Source organism: Octopus sinensis, linkage group LG9, assembly GCF_006345805.1.
Source record: "Octopus sinensis linkage group LG9, ASM634580v1, whole genome shotgun sequence".
Lineage (NCBI taxonomy): Eukaryota > Metazoa > Mollusca > Cephalopoda > Octopoda > Octopodidae > Octopus > Octopus sinensis.
In genome coordinates, this window is record NC_043005.1 from 108083516 (window position 1) to 108099520 (window position 16005).

A 16005-nucleotide genomic window follows, 5' to 3' on the forward strand; every position below is an offset into this window, starting at 1 on the left:
ACAAATTTCACAACTTGCGAAGTAAACACAGCAATGACACTGAGCACATTGCCTCATGAGTGTCACTGCTAACTCTCATTGTGCGCACAACAATGTGCTGCCATCTGTTGGCACACTAGACCTAGTCCGGGAACTTTTTGATATCACTTGTATATATGAATACACACACACACACACACGTACGCACGAGGGTGGGTTGAAAAGAGTGGTGAAAAGAGCTGTGAAATCTCATGTGTGTTAATTTCAACCCTTCTTATTAGTTACTGAATTTTTTCTTCACAGGTGAACTTTTACCTGAATGTCCAAAGGAGACTTCAAAAGTAACTAGAATCAGCTTCTTTTGTAAATAGATAAAATTTGGCTTCATGGTGCTGTCAAGTACCTGTAGAAAAAGGGTCTAACCACAAGGACATTCAAGCTGACAAGGTTGCTACATTAGGGGATCATGTTCCAGCTTTATCAACAGTGCAAAAATGGGCAGCTGAATTTAGCAAAGGAAGGGAGAGTCTTGAAGATAACCTATTTCTTTACTACCCACAAGGGGCTAAACACAGAGAGGACAAACAAGGACAGACAAACGGATTAAATCAATTATATCGAGCCCAGTGCATAAATGGTACTTATTTAATCGACCCCGAAAGGATGAAAGTCAAAGTTGACCTCAACGGAATTTGAACTCAACGTAATGCCAGATGAAATACAGCTACGTATTTCACCCGGTGTGCTAACGATTCTGCCAGCTCACCATCCTGAAGATAACCAAAGGCCTAGACATCCTGAAACTGCCACAACCAAGGAAAATATTGATTGTGTTCAATACAAGGTGGTGTATGATAGGGGATTGTCTGTAAATCAAACAGCCAATGTTATTAGCATATCCAGTTGAGAATATTCTGTACAATGAACTTGGTATGATGACGGTTTCTGCTCAGTGAGTGCCATATCTTCTGACAGCTGATCAAAAGTGCACCTGGCTGATCACATCATGGGAAAATCGAGCTGGTTTCCTTTAACATGGATTGTTGGGTTCACATTGAACCAGAGATGGAGAGACAATCCATATAGTGAAAACACCTGTTCTCACCTGTTCCAAAGAAGGCCAAGGTCATTTCAACAGCAGGGAAAACAAGGGCCTCACATATTTGGGATGTAAAAGGCTTTGCATTTAGTGACTAGCATCAAAAGGGCCACACCATCAATGGAGAGTACTATGCTACCTTGCTGAGACAGTTACGAAAGGCTATCACGACCAAACAAGAAAATTGATGTTTAATTTATCAGTTCTGGAAGAATAAAAAGTGAAAATGATCCCTGCTGGATTTGAAGTCAGAATGGAAAATAAGATAGCCAAATGCCTCGTCATCTAATTAGTGACGCACATGAATGGATCAACGAGATTCCCACCGTCCTTATCTACTGTCTAGCAAAACCACAGCCAAGGGAACAGGCTTGGATGGATCAGCAGGGAAAGAAGACCCTGTTGAGCTTGACTCTAGTCTGGTTTGATACAATATTTGTCCCTACAACAAAAATCTAGAATATTTTTTCTACTTGTCACAATATGTGCTGGACTGTTATACTTTAAATAAACATTACCATAGATCTAATCAAAATATTTAACCTAATGTATATTAAGATGTAGAAATATATAAAAACAGAAATAAGAACATTTATAAAATTTAGAACTTCTGTGAGTCTCCTTAGTTAAATATAAAACTATATTCATCAACATTCAACTTGCTAATTATTATAATGATTTTATTAAATGTCCAAATGCCAACAAGTCATTATTAGGCCAAAGGTCAACAGATCATTATTAGATCAACAAGTTATTATTAGCTCAACATTAATAAGTGATTATTAGGTCATACCCAGCCAAAAATAAAAAAAAGAAATATCTTTGTTTCAATGTTGTTTTTTCCTTAGTTGACTTTTTCTTGCCTTTCCTAATTTAATGGCAAAATTATAATATCAAATAATTAAATATTTTAATCAATAATGAAAAATGGCAGCTTTGATGGGGTGAGTGTTTAAAAACGAAAATAAATTCAATTATCTCATTCACTGATTAATAAAATAAAATATTAAAAAAAAATAGAAAATTATAATTTATTTTTATAATAAATCAATTAACCCTTTCATAAACCATACTTTTATTGATATATATTGTTAGTATTCCAATTAATATTGAGAATAATCAAAGAACTTTTTAGCAATTAATTAAAATACCTAATTTTTTTTTATATAAAACAGGTGTTTAGAACATATTTTCTAGTCAAAAATTATTGGAGTTTTAAATTGCATTTACTCCAACTAAAATTGGCAATTTTATATCACAGAACCATAGTTAGTCTCAGATGGATTGGTATTTAAAAGGTTAAATTTATTATAATGACAAATATCTAAAACTGTTTCGGCATATTCAAATTATTGAGGAAAAGAGCTAATTTAGAAGCTGAGCTGTAGTAGCTGTTGTTGGAGTTGTTGAGCCCCAGAACAGGTATGTTTAAACAGAACTATGACCAAATTAATCCAGCCATAACCATCACACCCCATTTTCAGACAGAATGTATTCAGGACAGCATTACCTCATGTTCCTTTTCCTTTTTATTTTTAAGATGATAAAGTGTGATTTGGGATTTGCAGTGTCAGAGTAAGTGAAAAAGGGGAGAGATATTTTGTTCATATTATAACTACTCCACTTCCCTTTTAAGGGTACTCAGGACAACATTAAATAATCTATATAATTCCTTTTAATGATAAAGTGTTGTTCAAGAGGAAATTAATTGCTATTTCTAGTATGTTAAGGAACCACATAGAAATATTCTTGTTGGATCATTGTTTTCACTGGTGGTAAGTTTCTTTCCTTTGGTATTAAAACAGCTTGATATCTATCAGCTTGATATTTCATTTCATTTAACATTCTATACCATTTTTATCCTGTAGGCCACAGGGGTACTAAAAAAACTGTCTGTCTGTTTGACGCTATATATCATTGCTGTCGTGTTAACCATGGTGGAATTAAAACCATTGAAGCATCAGTTTTTTTATTACCCATGCTTGCCGACAATGAAGCATCCATGTGTCTCTTTGACATTCTATAACAATGCTGTCATGTCAACCAGAATGGTATTAAAAGAACTGTTTATCTCTTTGACATTCTGTAGCATATCTGTCATGTCAACCACTGTGGTATTAAAACAAATGCTTAGCAGTTTGACATTCTGTGTCATTGTTGTGATGTCAAACACCATAGAATTACAATATCTATTTGTCTGTTTGACAATCTCTATTGTTTGACATTATATATAATATTCATCATATAAACCTCATGGATATAGAAAATTCTGTTTCTCTGACATTATTGAGACAACAACAAAGGTGTTAAGTCTGTTTGGTCAGTGATCTATTGCACTGTTGTCATGTAGGCCATTAAGGTAGCAAGACATTGTTTGTTTGACATTCTATATCTAGTCAGTGGGTCAGATATAGAATGATCTTTAAGATAGTTATTTATGGCCAAATGTCAAACTTGATTCTTCAAACATCATTCAAAGTTATGACTATCATCTTTTTTTTCATGGTGTATGATGCTCTACTGGTATGAGTGTGTAGTTAAGAGCATCATCTTGAAACTACATAATTTTCTATTCAATTCCTGCTCTGTGGCACTATCTGCGATAGTCTTAGATCTTGTGAATGATGCTTGGTAGATATTTTTTCAAAGAGACTAGTGTGTAATGCGAGAGGTGTTTTGCATTTAATTTTAGCATATAAATTATCACACAGGCTTCAATTAATGGCTAAGGAGGGTGATATATGTGAAAGACATGGCAAAATATTGGTTATGAATACAATGCTATGCCAACAATGAGGTATGAACTATGGACCCTTACCTCAGAATCTTGACATCAATAGCAAATTGTCATCACATGTGTCATTAGAAGAAATCATTAGATTCCGAAATTTTCATGACCAATTATTTTATAAGTGTGTGTGTGTGTGTGTGTGTGTGTGTGTGTGTATGTTTGTGTGTGTTTGTGTGCGTGCTTTTGTGTGGAGTGTATGTATGTGTGTGAGAGTATACATATATGTGTGTGTGTATAAATATATATATATATATATGCATATACACACCTGTGCGCACACACATACACATATATATGTGTGTATATATATATATATATATATATATGCATATACACACCTGTGCGCACACACATACACATATATATGTGTGTATATATATATATATATATATATATATGCATACATATACATATATGTATATATATATATACATATATATACACTCACATATATACATATATATATACAAATATATATACATATATATATATATATGTATACAAAAATATACACATATATTTACCATTACAATTATTATTATTATTATTGTTGTTGTTGTTGTTGTTATTGTTGATGATGTTGTGCTTCAAAAAGCCTTCGGTCTTCGATTTACCACATGAGTTGGCGCCGTTCTTTGAAAACAGTTTTTCCTTGAGATTATCCTCAATCATTATGCCAGTTGCAAGCTATTAATGTTGTTATCAACAAAGTTATAAAATGAAAGAATTAAAAGCTAAACCAAAATGATTACCAAGTTTATTGAGAGAACTCAGCAAAAATGCCCATCATCATAATTTTTGTTGTGTTTTCTAAATATATTTTTGCCTTTTTTTTTTTCATTTATTATTTTTAACGCAGGGTTTAGAGTGTAATGTAGAGTTGTGGTTCTTTGAATGTGACTAGTCATCAGTAAATTCATTCAGCTAAGGGTAAAATTTGGATAAAAAGTAACTTTTTACTCACTGAAAATAGACAATTATGATGATGATGATGATGATGATGATGTAGATGCTGATGCTGATAACAGTCATGATATGTATGTGTGTGTACGTGTGCATGTGTGTGTATGTATACAAGTATATATATATATATATGCATGTATATATATATGTGCATAAGTATATATTTGAGTGTCTGTGTGCCTATATGAGTGTACTTGAGCATATGTGTGTGTGTGTGTGTGTGTGTGTGTGTCTATCTATCAATCAATCTATCTACCTATCTGTCTATCCATCTAAATATCTATCTATTTACCTATTTATATATCATCTATCTATCTATCTATCTATCTATCTATTATCTATCTATCTATCTATCTATCTATCTATCTATCTATCTATCTATCTATCTATCTATCTATCTGTCTGTCTGTCTGTCTATCAATCTCTCTATCATCTATCTGTCTGCCTGTCTGTAAGTCTGTCTATCTAAGTCTATATATATATACATCATCATCATCATCATCATTTAGCATTGATTTTCCATGCTGTGCTGGAGCATTCCAAAGGAATCGGTGATCCAGAGGACGACTGTATCAAGCCCCAATATCTGCTTCGGTAGGGTTTCTCCCTCTGAATGCCCTTCCTAATGCCAACCACTTTACAGAGAGTAGTGAATGCTTTTAATGTAGCATTTGAACTGGTGATGTTACCATGTAAGTCACAAGAAAAGACCCATCAAATGATGGTTAGGTGTATTATTGAGAGAAGTGGCTTTATGTCAGAAGATAAGAGTTTAAAGCAGTGGTTAAATGGCTAACTAAATAGGTTAGCAGTACTTGCCCAATTACCCGTACTATACTATGAACTTGAGTATGAGATTTTACTCTTAATTATCCCTTTTAAAGTATGAAAATTTTCAATTTATAAATTGATTTATCATTTTAAAAATATCAAAAATTAAACTTTACGAAGGTTAGACAATATTAGATCATTTTATATACACCTGTATATTTGAATATTGTGGACTTGAATGCTGCAGTGATGGTTGTGCGGATTTATATTTTTTCCTGCAGCATAGCATGTAAGGCAAGTGTCTCCTACTGTAGCCCCTGCCATGCCAATGTCTTGGAGTGAATTGACAGATGGAAACTCAAAGAAGTTCCTTATATAAGTATACCTACATATATGTGTGTGTGGATAAATGTGTGAATGTTTGCAATTTGTACTGTTTTATGATTACATACAGCTCATCTATAAGAGGTGATATAATGGTTGATAACTGGGCTGCAACTGGTGAGGTTTGTTAACATATCTTGCAAACAACTTGCACATGCAAGAGCTACCAATCAAAACCTCCGCATACCGGAAGCCAGCAAGTGTATGGGGTCATCAGGAGAGAATGCACGCCGTTTCGGGGCCTATCTCTCGATGGCATCAATGTGCACCGGCCACCACTCACTGATATGAAACCCCGCTTGTTAGATCAACTGGTTATCAAATAAAGCTCAATATTCTTCTAGCCATCACTCATCGTCTCTTTTTAACCAAATCCAGTGGCTAGCCCTCTCCACTGTAGCTTGGATATCGGTCATAGTGGTATTGACTTTACAATGAGTTAGGCCTAGCGATAACAACAGTCGTCTCACACTGTGTCAACATCCAGTTGACAAATTGTCCACTAACTTCGTAGTTTCAAATATCTCTGCAATAACAACATCCCTTGCTTGAAAAACGGGTAAAGGTTTGTGACAGAAAGAGCATCCAGCTACCAAAATCTTGTTTAAATCTTGTTAAAAATACTTCCTCTGTCTAAGCCATGCTTGTATGGATAAATAGGAGAATGGATAATAAGCATGTGTATGTCTGAGCATGTGATAAAATCATAACTATATCCAAGTTCAATCTCTTTTTATTAACGATTTTTCATAGTTTTTTGTCAAGCTTAAATGTTTTATTTTAAACTAGCAGTATCGCCCGGCATTGCTCGGGTTTGTAAGGGAAATAACTATATAAGCATTTTTAGAGATGTAAAGTATAATAGCCTTCTCAATATGGCTAACCACAAAGTGGGGGTGTTACTGTAGCTTTTTACGTTCTGAGATTTAATAATAAATTTTTAGAGAGTTACTTCCCTTATATATGCCAAAAATGCATCAAAAATGGGAAAAATTGATGGTAAATTTTTTTTTAAATCGTAGACTCATCGTAGATGCGCACTAATACACAGAAGGGCTCGCTTTGAATCACGACTATAAGATACCCGGTTTTGGCTAAACTGCACTGCAAAATGTGGGAGTAGTTAGGAATCTAAATCGTAGGAGACAGACAGCACACACCCTCTCTTTTATATATATAGATATTAGTCTTCTGAAATCCTTTAGTCCATTAACATATGGGAGATATATCAGCTTTATCCTCAAAATGGAGCTATAGTAGAATTGCTTTTACATGCTTTGTACTGGGTTGCAAAAGACTGCAGTAATGCTGGTCCTTTTCCATTTAAAAACTCTGGATTTAAAGAATTAACTGCTGTTAAAATAATAATAATGAAATTATTGTATACAGTGCTCAGGTGCACCAGAACTTGTCAAAAGTGCATATAAAGCATATGCAGTAATGTACATATGCTTTATACGCACTTTTGGTAGTTTGGTAGTTTCCATTTTTAATTTTGTGCATTGTATCTGTGTCTTGATTTTTGACTTATACTTTTCTATAAGCAAAGCTTTCACAGAAGTTTTACTAATTATGTCTTTTATTTTGTTTTTTTTGGAGGAGAGGATACATTCATTAGAGGATTTTGTGTTGTCAGTTACTGCTTTTCTACTTTTGTTAAACATGTTGTAGTGTGTTGCAATTCTTCTATGTTGTAAATGCATAGTCATTCACAGGGAGAATGTTGTGCTTGTATGACCAATATAACAGTCTCATATCTGGTCACATATCTGTTTTTTAAAAGATATTTAGTAATGTGCAAATTTTCAGTGTGATATCAGGAGTTATAAATTTGTTGTATATTTCCCATGTATGAAAATGTAATTTCTTAAGCATTGCTTGATGTCTTATGCCGTCTTGAGAAAAATATACCCTCAGAAATGAATTGTGTGAGAATCAATAAGGACTCATTGGTACACACACACAAACACACACAAACACACACACATACAAACACAGAATATATATATGTAAGGATATCTTTTATTCTCTTGTGAAGTCACCAGTTCTCTTTGAACCAGTGGCATCATAGGAGAAGGAAGATACATGGATCAATTCCCATAGGTGACTTTCTTCCTTTTTCCATCCAATGGAAATATATTTTTACTTAATATATCATATAAACCATTATTCATAACTTCATTTGCATTTAAGGATCTTCTGAAGAAGACTTGTTATCAAATTTCTTTAATGCTAAATGAGCCAATATATCCATACACCCACACATATACACACATATATATATACTACCATGCATTCAGTTAGCTTTTATTTATTCTACACACACTACTTCCATTCCTGCATCTTTATTTCCCCAATCTTTTTTCTTTCATGTCACCCTACTCGCAGTTAACAGTCTCTCCTCCATCTAATGGTATCCATGTTACATCCTCATTGAAATATCATCTGAAATTCTTCAATACTTATCACCTTATTTCAAATAATTTTGTGCAATCAAAGTAGCAGCTATTGTTCAGTTTTGAAAGTCATACTCACAATGATGAGAAGGAGGAGCAGTAGGAAGTGGATAAGGACGTGAAGAGAACAGGGATGGCTATGAGGAAGATGATGATGTGTATTAATGACAATGATTAAAATAATGATGATGATGATTGCGATGGTTATGACGCAGACAAAATTCACATCAACAATAATAATATTAACAACAACAGAAATAATTCTAATACATGAATGCTTCTACTACTGCTACTACTACAATTACTACTACCACTACTACTACTACTACTACTACTAACAATAATAATGATAACAACAATAGAAATAACAGCAGCAATAACAACAACAGCAAGAAGAAGAAGAAGAAGAAGAAGAAGAAGAAGAAGAAGAAGAAGAAGAAGAAGAAGAAGACAAATGATAATATAAATATTATTATTAACAACAACCAACATGAATAATAACATTAAAAGATAAAATGATAATAGTAATAATAACAACAACAACAATAATAATAATGATTATAATGATGATAATAATAAAGAATAATCATAAAGATTGTCAGACTCATAATGAATAAATAAATAAATATATAATTCTGGATAATTAAAGCAAGAAATGTGAAATATCAAAAGGCGGAACCATTGAAGAATGGTAGACTTTCTCTTTGGAACGGAATTCAAAGAATGAAAGCATTTCACAAAAATACTTGTATCTTGGAGATGTAAATTGGAGTTAGTGACAATTCCCTCGAATATCTCGTACTTGCCTGTGACTGAATGTGTGTGTTCAAGTGTCTAGGATTGTCTCCATAGATATATGATATAGCTGTGTTTGAGTGTACGTCTGTATATATCTGTATACGTATGTGTGAATTTGTGTATGTTGAATACATCTATCTTTGAACTATGTATGTATTAGTCTATCTATCTATCTATCTATCTATCTATCTATCTATCTATCTATCTATCTATCTATATCTATCTACCATCTCTCTCTCTCTCTCTCTCTCTCTCTCTCTCTCTATATATATATATATATATATATATTATATATATATATATAGAGAGAGAGAGAGAGAGAGAGAGAGAGAAAGATAGATAGATAGATAGATGGATAGATAGACAGACAGACAGGCATAGATGATAGATAGATAGATAGATAGATAGATAGATAGATAGATATAGATAGATAGATAGATAGATAGATAGATGGATAGATAGACAAACAGACATAGATAGATAGATAGGTAGGTAGGTAGATAACTGGAAAAGGGACCTCAACACATTTAGTAGGAGTTACATATATTATTTCAAACAGTTTGATTTGGTTCTGTGCTGCTTCAAGTTTTGCAGGCCCCTTAGCCAAACCTGACTCATTCAGGTTTCTGGAATAACTGGTGGCTCCAGAAGCCTCAATGAACTGTACACTGTTAGGGGCCTGTAAAACTGGAACCGAACTTGGAATTATGGGGTTAGTCACCTGCGCTCTTAACCACTACGCCATATGCCCAGGGCATATCGCGTAGTGTTGAGTTCCCTTTCTTTCATTTGTCCCCTCACTTGTTTGTTTGTGTGTGTGTGTGTGTGTGTTGTGTGTGTGTGTGTGTGTGTGTGTGTGTGTTGTGTCCTTGTTTTGACATTATGCAAGAGTTGTTAATGCATATCACCTTCAAGGTGTGTCATTCATTTCCAATCTTCCACAAAAACATGTCTGGCAATGGGGAAACACTGCCTTATGTGGAAACAGGTACAGTTTGGTGACAGATGAAGCATCCAGCCGTAGAATATCTGCTTTGATGAACTGTACTGGCCACATGCAAACTTGGAAAAGTGAATGCTAAAACGACGGTGATGACGATGAAGATGATGATGATGATGTTGCCAATGACGTATATATTAACCTTAAGAATAAATATTGAGCAGTTATGATGAAAATATTTCTTTCATGTGAAGGGATAAGCTGAGAACTCAGTGGAAGGGAAATAAAATTAATTTTTGTATAATTATATAACGATATACGAATACATGGTGTAGAATGCATTCATATTTATTCAACTGATGCTTTCTTCTGTTGCTTCAAGCTGCACTGTTTGTTTACCCTGTTGCGCAGCGATCTACAATGATTATTAGCCATTATAGACCCATTAGATTGAAGACTTGTGGAACTTGAAAATGGCAGAAGAATCCAATGGAAACATAAACTATTATATAAGCATGCACAAACACTCTCTCTCTCTCATACACACGCACACACACACACACACACGTACACACACACGCACACAGAAGCATAATCCAATTATCTTTACTTAGACACATTATCCAGCTTCAAGATGGCATTGTTCTAAGCTTTAATACATTTGTTCCCATTTTCATCCTTGAGGTTTTAAGGAAAACAAAATAACGTTCAAAAACAGAAATATTATTATTTCTAAGTCTCTAAAGAAGACTACGGCAGCGGTGCTGGATATTAACAGTTATCACCAAGCTAATATGGCAGTCCATAAATATAGGACGAAAGCTGCCGTTGATTAGCTCCAAGAGGCCATCGCCTCTAGCTAGCTATAAGACACACGAACCTGTGTCCATTATAACCTTCGAACAGGAGAGGTCAGCCACTTCCCCTTGCTGATCAGGCATCTGCAGACATGTTTCAGGCTATTTGCTGTTCTAATCACAATTTAAATGCTTGTAATCCAGTTGTAATGCTTCCCTAATATTCTAATTCTTTTAGTATTTGGGGCATAAGGACTACAGTAAAACCAAAATATTTAATCCTGCTTTTCGTTTTGTTTCCTTTAAGCTAAATCACCTTAATGAAGGCAGATGAGGAAGTGGAGGACATGGAAAAGAACCTCCTCTTACAGCTGACGTATTAACCCTTTAGCATTTAAATTGGCTATATTTGACCCCAAAACTCTACCTGCTTTATGCTCCAGCTAGACTGATCTCACCTCTCACACCAAAAATTTGATTCCAAATTTTGGCACAATACCAGCAAGTTCAAGAAAAGGGCTAAGTAAATTGACCCCAGTGCTCAACTGGTACTCGTTTTATCCACCTCAAAAGGTTGAAAGTGAAAGTTAACCCTTGCTGAAGTTTAAACTCATAACATAAAGATAGATGAAATGCCACGAAGCATCTTGCTCAAGCCTGTCTATGATTCTGCCAGAAGCTTCAAGATATAGCATGATTAATTCAAAACAATGTGAATAAAACCGTTCTATATTTAAGAGATGAGGAATTATGTACATTATTTACATTGATGGATATTTGTCCTCATCTTGTTTGTTGTTAACATGTTTCGGCTGATATACCCTCCAGCCTTCATCGGGTGTCTTGGGGAAATTTTGAACCTGGGTTCTCATTCCTAAGGTATTTTCCGATGTTATTGTTATTATATTATTATTATTATTATTATTATTATTATTATTATTATTATTATTATTATTATTATTATGCTGGACATTGTTGTAGAGCTGAAAACGAGGCAATTTCTACTCTTCTCCTTTGGAAGCCATCTGATCGCAATACCAGAGGGCGCACACTCCTACCCTGATGTAATCTCCAGGGTTACAGGCATCCAACAACAGGACCTCCGTAATGCTATGATGGACCGTGAAGTCTGGCGTAGCATGGTAAATTCCATTGTCTCGACCATGGTCAAACAATGATTATTATTATTATTATTATTTAAGTCACTGCTTGGAATCGAACTCGGAATTATGGGGTTAGTCGCCTGTGCTCTTAGCCACTATGCCATATGCCCACGGGCATATGGCGTAGTGATTAAGCGGGCCCCAGTGTCAAACTCTCACCTTCATCAAAGGCCAATGACATAACATTGGCCATTGAAAAGGTGATTACACTGGCAGTGCTCCACCATGGCCATGGCCTGGACTGAAACATATAATAGAATAAAAGAATATGCAGGGTTACAGCTGACCCTTCTGCCCAAATATTTACATGTCCAGTCTATGATTGAATCTGTACATCGAGTATTGGGATGTACTGATATTGAAAGCTATACAAATGAAGAAGATGGTCATCAATGGATTATATATCTTACCGCCTGAAAGGCCCTCATGCCGGTGGCACGTAGAAGCATCCACTACACTCTCGGAGTGGTTGGCGTAGGAAGGGTATCCAGCTGTAAAAACTCTGCCAGATCAGATTGGAGTTTGGTGCAGCCATCTGGTTCGCCAGTCCTCAGTCAAATCGTCCAAACCATGCTAGCATGGAAAGCGGTCGTTAAACGATGATGATGATGATGATGATGATGATAAGGAAGCAAGATTTTCGAACATAAGAAAGTTCTAAAGAGTACAAAGTAAAAGAAATGATACACCATCATCCTCATCATCGTCATCATCAGCATCATCATCACCACTACCACCATCATGACTGCTACTATCGTTTTTCTCAGAGACGGAGTTGATGGCATCCTCAACGATAAGAATTTTAGAAACAATAGAAAAACAACAACAACAACAAAAATATACACTAATGCACTACATTACTCACAATAACAATAACAAAAACAACAACAACAGCAATAACGATTATTAGTAAAGCATTTGACATTTGATATGTTTGGGGTTTATTTGGTAATTTAACTAAATAACAACTGCAGTAAGAACGACAGCAACAATATCAACAACAAACAACATTGGCAGAAATAACAACAACAACTGTGAAACAAGGTCAACATCAACTTCAGGAACAACAAGAATATTGACAATCACAAGGAAATTTCACAAAAACACCAGCATAATCATCACCAATGGCAACTGTAATTGCAGCCGTAACAACAACAACAACAACGTAATCACCAACAGCAGAGGAAAAAAATTACAAGAGAAACATCAATCGTAAATTTGTTGTGAATAATGATTTACCAAAAAATAGTCAAGGTTTTATTTTTCAGATGTTTTTTTAATGGGAGTTGGGATGGATGTGGTTTAAAGGGGATAGGGATGATGGTGGTGGTGGTCATGGCAACAACAATATTGATGATGAAGATGATGATGATGATATAATGACGACGATGATGATGATGAGGACAACAACATCAACGATGATGATGATGATGAGCTCAACAAGAACAACAACGATGATGATGATGATGATGATGACTATGACGACGATGATGATGATAATGATGCTGATAATGATGATGATAATGATAAGGATGATGGTGATGATGAAGATGATGACAACGGCGACGATGATGATGATGATGATGGTGATAACAATGATGATGAGTATGACGATAATAATGATAATGATGCTGACAATGATGATGATGATGATGATGGTGATGATGACGATGATAATGATATGAACGACGATGATAGTGATGATGATAATGACGCCAATGATGGCGATGATGATGATGATAATGAAGATGACCACAATGACGATGATGCTGTGGATGATGATGATGATAGCAATGACGGTGATAATACAGATAATGGTGATGATGATGATGATAATAATAACGATAGTGATGTAGACAATGATGATGACAGTGACGATGACGATGATGATGATAGCGGTGTGGTAACGATGGTGGTAGTGTAGTGGCAGTGGTGCTGATGATGACCACGATAGCTACAACAATGATGATGATAATGAAGAGGAGGATGTTCATGATAGTGGTGGTGGTGGTTGCGGTGGTGATGCAGTAGCAGTGCTGGAAGGGGTGTTCCTTGAAGTATAAGTTGTGTTTGTTCATTGTGTGGTGGAACTGATTAAGGGAGTGTCGTATTAGCTTAGGAACAAAAATAATATATTTGATTGTTAATTTCCTGCAAATTTAAAACATGACAAAATTATCTCCAAAAATTGAATAAATAATTGCAAATAAATAAAAATTAAATAAACAATTTAAAATAAATAAATATATAATAAGATAATAAATTTAAATAAATTGCAATGAAAGCATTTATAAATAAATATATAATATGTAGAATAAAACAAATTTATTTTTATCTGTCTTTTCCCTAGTTTTATTCATTGAATTATCGACATGCTGGGGCATAACTTTTAAAGCTCTTTAGTAGAATATGTCAAGCCTAGTAATGTTTTGGTGTACCATATCCTTTTATTCTTTTAAGTGTTTCAGTTATTTGACTGTGGCCATGCTGGAGCAGTGCTTTTAGTCAAACAAGCCGACCCCAGGACTTCTTCTTTGTAAGCCTAGTACTTATTCTATCGGTTTCTTTTGCAGGACTGCTAAGTTACAGGGACGTGAACACATCAACATCAGTTGTCAAGTGAAGGTAAGAGAGGACACACACACACACACACACACACGCACACACACACACACACACACACACACACCATTCTCGAAAGACGCCTGTTGTTATGTCGTGTTATTATTTTTTTTGTATTTGTGTAACATAGTCTGTTTTTTCCTGTCCTTGTTTTTGTATACATTCACTTCTTTCTTCCAAGGAATCTAATGCTCTTAGATTAGTTTTTCCTTGGGGCTGGCCAGATTGGAGCAATCTCGAGTATAATCAGCTGAAATTGGGAAGATAATCTGGTACTCAACTACGGAAAGAAAACTTCGAATGACCCGTCCTTGGTTTCTTTGTATCATCTATCTGGATGCTTTGTTGTCTCATTTTGTCTGGGTGATTTGCATTCTTGTCCCATTTTGTATTATATATATATATATATATATATATATATACATATACATACATACACACACACATATATATATATATCCCTCTCTCTCTTTTGGAGAGGCACTGAACAGCTATACACACACATACACACACGGCAGTAACTTCCACCTACCGAATTCAATCCCAAAGCTTCGGTCGACTCGGGGCTATAAGCAGAAGACACCTACCCAAAGTGCCATGTGGTAGAACTGAACCCGAAACCATGTAGCAAGAAAGCAAGCTCCCTAACCACACAGCCATGCCCACGGCTATATGTGTATCTATATATATATTGTTATATATATATATATGTATATATATATATATATATATATGTATATATGTATATGTATATGTATATATATTATATATTATATATATATATATATATATATATATATATATATATATATATATATATATATACGTATACATATATACGATGGGCTTCTTTCAGTTTCTGTCTACTAAATCCACTCACAAAGTTTTGGTTGGCCCAAGGTGGTGGTGGTGGTGGTGATGATGATGATGATTCACTTGACTGTGATGTGAACTTCTTAACCACTTTGTCATGTATGCACCCCCATCATCATCATCATCAGCATTTTAACGTCCACTCTTCCATGCTTGACCCATGCACTCTAAATTAGCAAAAAAACACAGATTAACAAATAATTACACAAAATAAACATGGTTGTTAAATTAAATCAAATAATAATAAAAATAAAATGACCAAAGAAAATACATAAGAAAATAATAGAAATAAATAAAAATAATTACACACACACACATTATAATCATTATGCTGAATAATTAAAATGAATAAATACACATATAAACGAA

At 34.6% G+C, this 16005-nt stretch overlaps 1 long non-coding RNA gene across 1 annotated transcript in view; it reads right to left on the reverse strand.

Moving 5' to 3' along the window:
* Positions 1-9838, reverse strand: part of LOC118764728 — a 22252-nt gene extending 12414 nt beyond the window's left edge. Inside the window, exon 1 of the long non-coding RNA XR_005000531.1 lies at positions 9783-9838. This is a non-coding gene — a long non-coding RNA (uncharacterized LOC118764728). The remainder of the gene's footprint in view (positions 1-9782) is intronic.
* Between the last annotated feature and the right edge of the window lie 6167 nt (positions 9839-16005).